Source organism: Nuphar pumila, chromosome 8 (assembly GCF_984573655.1).
Source record: "Nuphar pumila chromosome 8, dmNupPumi1.hap1.1, whole genome shotgun sequence".
NCBI lineage: Eukaryota > Viridiplantae > Streptophyta > Magnoliopsida > Nymphaeales > Nymphaeaceae > Nuphar > Nuphar pumila.
The window spans coordinates 21,403,039-21,409,133 of NC_143256.1; the positions used below are offsets into that span (position 1 = coordinate 21,403,039).

The 6,095-nt window shown below is 39.2% G+C and overlaps 2 pseudogenes; both read left to right on the forward strand.

Annotated features, from left to right (window-relative positions):
* The first annotated feature begins 2,916 nt into the window (after nt 1-2,916).
* Nucleotides 2,917-3,324, forward strand: LOC149829762 (auxin-responsive protein SAUR68 pseudogene; annotated as a pseudogene).
* Nucleotides 3,325-5,089: 1,765 nt separating this feature from the next.
* Nucleotides 5,090-5,497, forward strand: LOC149829763 (auxin-responsive protein SAUR68 pseudogene; annotated as a pseudogene).
* The last annotated feature ends 598 nt before the right edge of the window (nt 5,498-6,095 follow it).

Consider the following 6,095-nt stretch of genomic DNA (forward strand, 5'->3'; position numbering starts at 1 on the left):
TGATGTTGTGGATGAGATATAGTGGCCAAAAGAAAGTTTGTGAGTCTTTTTAATGAAACAACTTTCACACACTTATTTTTTTGTTCTTATTAAAAAAAATTGCATGACTCGAATTTAAGAAAGAAACTATCTTCTTGTTGGCATGCCCGAGGCATTGATGCTAGAGATCAAAGGGTGACATTTTTCCTGCATAGGCCGCCACTTTCAAATTTTTATCAATTTTAATTGGGTAAAGTCCTACGCTGGATTTCGTCCCCTTGAGACGGATCTTGCCTATTTGTTGATCCGTAACAAGGAATTCAAAGGGCCTATATTCAAATATGCAATCACTATCTTCAGTAATTTGGCTTACAAATAAAAGGTTGTTCTTGATATCAAGAACATGAAGAACATTTTCAAAATCAAGGGTAGTGTAATTTGATGATAGAACAAGATTACCAGTATGCAAGATAGAAACCATCTTACCATTACCAACCATGATGGTCTCACCTCCTTGATATTGAGATTTATGTGAGAGTTGTTGGTCATCCATAATGAGATGATTTGTAGCACCAATATCAAGATATCAATAGTCATCTGAAGGGACATTGTAGAGAATGCTTTAGGTATGTCCCAGCAATTTTTTATAATATGACTTTGTTTTCTATAATATTGACATGTGACTATCCCACATCCTCCTTGACTTTGCGTAACTTGAGTGACATTAGGATGATTTTGAGGAAAGTTTCTCCCTTGGCCCTAGCCATGGCTTTTATAGTAGCCATGTCTGCGACTATGACCTTTAAAGGCATTAAAAGCAGTATATTGAGTTTCGGTTATTTCAGTTGACTTAGGATGAAGCAAAAGCACATGTTTTTCTTAATTGAGTAGGAGATCTTGCAGATTTGTGATGGTGTAAGGTGTCGGATGGGTGGTGATTGATGTTAAAAAGCTCTCATACCCAATAGAGAGTTCATTTAAGGTTATTGAACAAGTTTCTCATCACCTATGGGGTGGTTGGCAACAACAAGGGAGATAGCTAAAAAATTTATACGATCTAGATATAACATCATATCCATATTTTCTTGATGAAAGTCACGTCTTTCTTTAAAACTATGAGTCTCAAAGGAGATAGAGACCCATAAGCTTTTTTCAGAACAATCCAGGCTTCACGTGTTGTTCTTGTTCTCATAATTTGACAAAGAATAGGCTCAGAAATAGTCCCCTTGATCCAGCTGAGAGCCAATTGGTCAGAACAAACCCAAACAGAATGATTCAGATTTTTTGTTTTTCCTCCATCTGACACAATGATCAGTTGATCAGGTCATGGTGAGGAGCCATCGATAAACTTGAGGAGATCTTGGTTGATCATAATCAATTTGAGTTTAGATCTTCACAGTAAATAGGTGTCTCAGTTTAATTTTACTGAAACGAGACTGCCGTTGGCATTCTACTGGGTCATGGGGAAGGAAAGGGACAACGAAGAGGCCATTGAAAATGTGTTTGAGCTTGTAGCTATGATACCATGTAAAAACTATAAGCACGATGAATAATCTCGATAACTCACTCTCTTGTTCACTGAGTGGATCGAGTATTTTATTATATAGATGTTATGGTTACAATATTGAGATCTGAAAACTTTTAAGATGATTACACATTTTTGATATACATTATATATTTGACATACATGGCAATAATTATCAAAAATGCACATTTGACATACATGGCAATAATTATCAAAAATAATAATTGTTTTGTGATCTCACGTTAACTTCTTTGGCATACTCAAATGGTGAGATCAACTAACATGGAAAGAGTCCAACCTTCACTTGTGTTTGAGGCAAGAGTTACCTGGTGAGAAAGATATCTTTTTGATTGGTATCTTAAGAATTGCCTTATTAGTTTCAACTACCTTATCGTTTTCCTTATCACCAACTGCACCACGCTTTAAAACTTGCATCAACTTTCCAATTTTGCCACCTCAGATATAATTGGAATCCACAATGGTAATGGATTGTGAATCTAACTCGCCATATTTTCTAGTTATACACATAAATGCTAAAAATATTCACCTTTACCAGGGGCGGCTTAAGAGAAGTTGAGTTCCTAGGCATATTTCATCGGAGGCTCATATTTTTCCATATTTTGTTTTTTTCATTGGGGGCCCTGAGCATGAGGCACATGCGTGTGCCATGTTTCATTTGATGGGTTATATTATCAACTAGTATGCTATGGACTACACAATTATAATGTAAGTCTTTTTAAAATTTGCTATTTTGACAGTTGGTGGCTTGAATTGACCATCATGCATATTTGGTCCCACTCAAATGGGATTGAATGATCAATCAATAAATGCATCCCTTGTCTCATCACAACCGTTCACATGGCAACATTTTCAGTAAGGACCCAATTCTGTTGCTGAGCGGTCCAAAGGATGCCCCCCATGTAATGGGCTGGGACATGGTTAAGATAATGAGCATCTATACGGGAGTGTCCATGTTGTGATGTCTAAAAGCACACCCATCTCCTTACCATCAAGCATGTTAGGCCCCTCCAATTGCTTGATTGGAGACTCGGTTGCTTGATTGAATTATCCAGCATGTTAGGCCCCTCCAGTTGATGAACAAAAAGAGGGGTTGTCTCCATGCTGTGGTGGCCACCAGCATACCCATCTCCTTACCCATGTGGTATTGCCCCCCACATGACATGCTTTCTACTTGACTTCTATGTACCCAGTTTCAGTCAGTCCCTCGCTCTATATATATACAAGCACAAGTGACCAAAGTTTCTCATCAGCACAAACATATCAATAATCACAACTCAAGCTCAGCTACACTCAAAATACTTTTGCTTGTCCTTTGAGAAAAGAGTTTGAACCACAATCCTTATCTTCATCATCAACCTGCAAGAATGATCAGCAGAAAGAGGATAGTAGAGATGGCTAAGAAGTGGCAGAAGGTGGCCTTCAGAGGGAGAAGAAGAATCTCATTTGGTGGTGCGAACAAGAGCAACACCAAAGTGGCAGAAATTGCAGAGAAGGGTCATTTTGTGGCTTACGCCGCAGATGGCAAAAGGTACATGGTTCCCTTGGATTTCCTCCAACGATCCATCTTTCAGGAGCTATTGAAGATGGCCGAAGAAGAGTTTGGGTTGAACATTGATGGTGCAATTACATTCCCTTGTGACTCTACAATCGTAGACTACATCATGTCACTTGTGCACAGAGACATGACTAGGCAAATCGAGAATGCATTGGTGGTGTCTTTATGTAGCACTAGATGCTTGTCACCAGCAGAGTTCTCTCAGTGCCACCCCTGCCATTATGTGCCCCTTCATGGATTTTGAGCAAAGGGAATATTGTAAATAAAATACATTTGTACAAATGAAAATTTTGAGAGAAATAACTTTTTGGTCAAGAAATTGCCTATTCACTGTATTTTTCTTATTCCAAATCATACGTAAAATGAAGGTAGGTCGTTCACCTAGTAAACCATTTGGAAAATTTGTTTATTACCAAGATGACGAGTACCAATTACTGGGTAACCATTTTCACAGTTTCCCCCTGGAGCTGGCTTGGATTCCTTCCCCCTTTCAGAACTCGATTTGTGTCCATAACAATATCTTTCCTAGATGAATCAATTATAACTTTGCTGTCTTGGTGAATGATCTGAATGACCGACATGCAACTGCACCACTCTTTGAAACTTGCATCAGCTTTCTGATTTTGCCACCTCAGATATTTTCATATTATACACATAAACGGTAAAAATATTCTCCATCACCAGCATAAATCCACCTTCTGACTGAAGCGTGAGTCCTCCCATGACAAATCCTGATTACATTGACCCAAATCTTATTGAGAACCGTGATAGTAATGTAGAAAATACACATTAAGGATCTTTAAAAAATCATTTTGTTCCTTATTTCCCGAAGGGTGTGCACAGTTATATGGATTGTCACGAGCCATGCACGTTTCAACTTCTTTTCTACAAAATATTGAGTTAGCCACCATTTCAAAGCTTCACCTAAACTCCCTGGAGTTAATTTCTTTCTGTCAAACAAGTTAACTGATTTCCTCCATGAAAGAATTGCAATTGGACAAGTCGAAAAAGATGGTTCAAAGACTCACCTTCTTAGATGGGTCTTGGATAAGTTGGGGCCAAGGATGCAAGCATGTTGAGCTAATATGGGTCTTACCTTTGGTCTCATTTTGCGACAGTGGGCTTGGCTCCCAGCCAATGAGTCATTAATCGGTTTCCTTAGATCCTTTGATAGTTAAATAACATTGCATCAAGCCATCAACTTGTATGCTATGGACTACACAATTAACGAGCCATCCCACCATCCTTGTTTTTTTTCTTTTTAAAATCTGCCATTTTGACAGTCGGTGGCTTGATATGACCCTCATGCATATTTGGTCCCACTCAAATGGGATTGAATGATCAATCAATAAATGCATCCGTTGTCTCATCAAAACCGTTCACATGGCAACATTTTCAGTGAGGACCCCCATTCTATTGCTGAGAGGTCCAAAGGATGTCCGTCCCCCATGTGATCGGCTGGGACATGGTTAAGATAATTGGGTCCGAATTCAGGTCCACCAGTATCAGGATAAAATGAGCATATATACTGCAATGTCCATGTTGTGATGTCTAAAAGCACACCCATCTCCTTACCCATTTGTTTTTTAACCATTTGTTTTTTAACCATCAAGCATGTTAGGCCCCTCCAATTGCTTGATTGGTAACTCGGTTGCTTGACTGGATTATCCAGCATGTTAGGCCCCTCCAGTTGATGAACAAAAAGAGGGGTTGTGTCCATGCTGTGGTGGCCACCAGCATACCCATCTCCTTACCCCTGTGGTATTGCCCCACATGACATGCTTTCTACTTGACTTCTATGTACCCAGTTTCAGTCAGTCCCTCGCTCTATCTATATAAAAGCACAAGTGACCAAAGTTTCTCATCAGCACAAACATATCAATAATCACAACTGAAGCTCAGCTACACTCAAAATACTTTTGCTTGTCCTTTGAGAAAAGCGTTTGAACCACAATCCTTATCTTCATCCTCAACCTGCAAGAATGATCAGCAGAAAGAGGATAGTAGAGATGGCTAAAAAGTGGCAGAAGGTGGCCTTCAGAGGGAGAAGAAGAATCTCATTTGGTGGTGCGAACAAGAGCAACACCAAAGTGGCAGAAATTGCAGAGAAGGGTCATTTTGTGGCTTATGCCGCTGATGGCAAAAGGTACATGGTTCCCTTGGATTGCCTCCAAAGATCCATCTTTCAGGAGCTATTGAAGATGGCTGAAGAAGAGTTTGGGTTGAACATTGATGGTGCAATTACATTCCCTTGTGACTCTACAATCGTAGACTACATCATGTCACTTGTGAACAGAGACATGACTAGGCAAATCGAGAATGCATTGGTGGTGTCTTTATGTAGCACTAGATGCTTGTCATCGACAGAGTTCTCTCAGAGCCACCCCTGCCATTATGTCCCCCTCCATGGATTTTGAGCAAAGTGAATATTGTATATAAAATACATTTGTACAAATGAAATTTTTGAGAGAAATAACTTTTTGGTCAAGAAATTGCCTATTCACTGTATTTTTAACATTCCAAATCATAAGTAAAATGAAGGTAGGTCGTTCACCTGGTAAACCATTTGGAAAATTTGTTTATTACAAAGATGACTAGTACCAATTACTGGGTAACAATGGCACATAGTCGTTCATATATATTGAGTAGTTTCATGACTTGAAGATTGAAATTTATATGCGATTCACAAATGTTAAGAAATGCAGGTCTGTCTGAGATAAACCTTGACTTTTTAGAAATGCAATACAGAAATGCAGGTGTGTAACGCTGACCATGGATCTCCTCAATCTATTTGGACATCATCTAGTGGTGGAACCTACTCCACCAGTCAGCAAGTTTCTACTTCAAGAAGGAACCGCGTGGATCCTGTTGTATCTCATTCAAGCCTTTCTTTTTTACTTTAGAAAGAGGAAGAACCATTTTTTAACAACTTGCCCTCTCTCTCTCTCTCTCTCTCTCTCTCTCTCTCTCTTAGTAATGGTTCCACTATTTATACCCCGAAGTGTAAGTCACGTT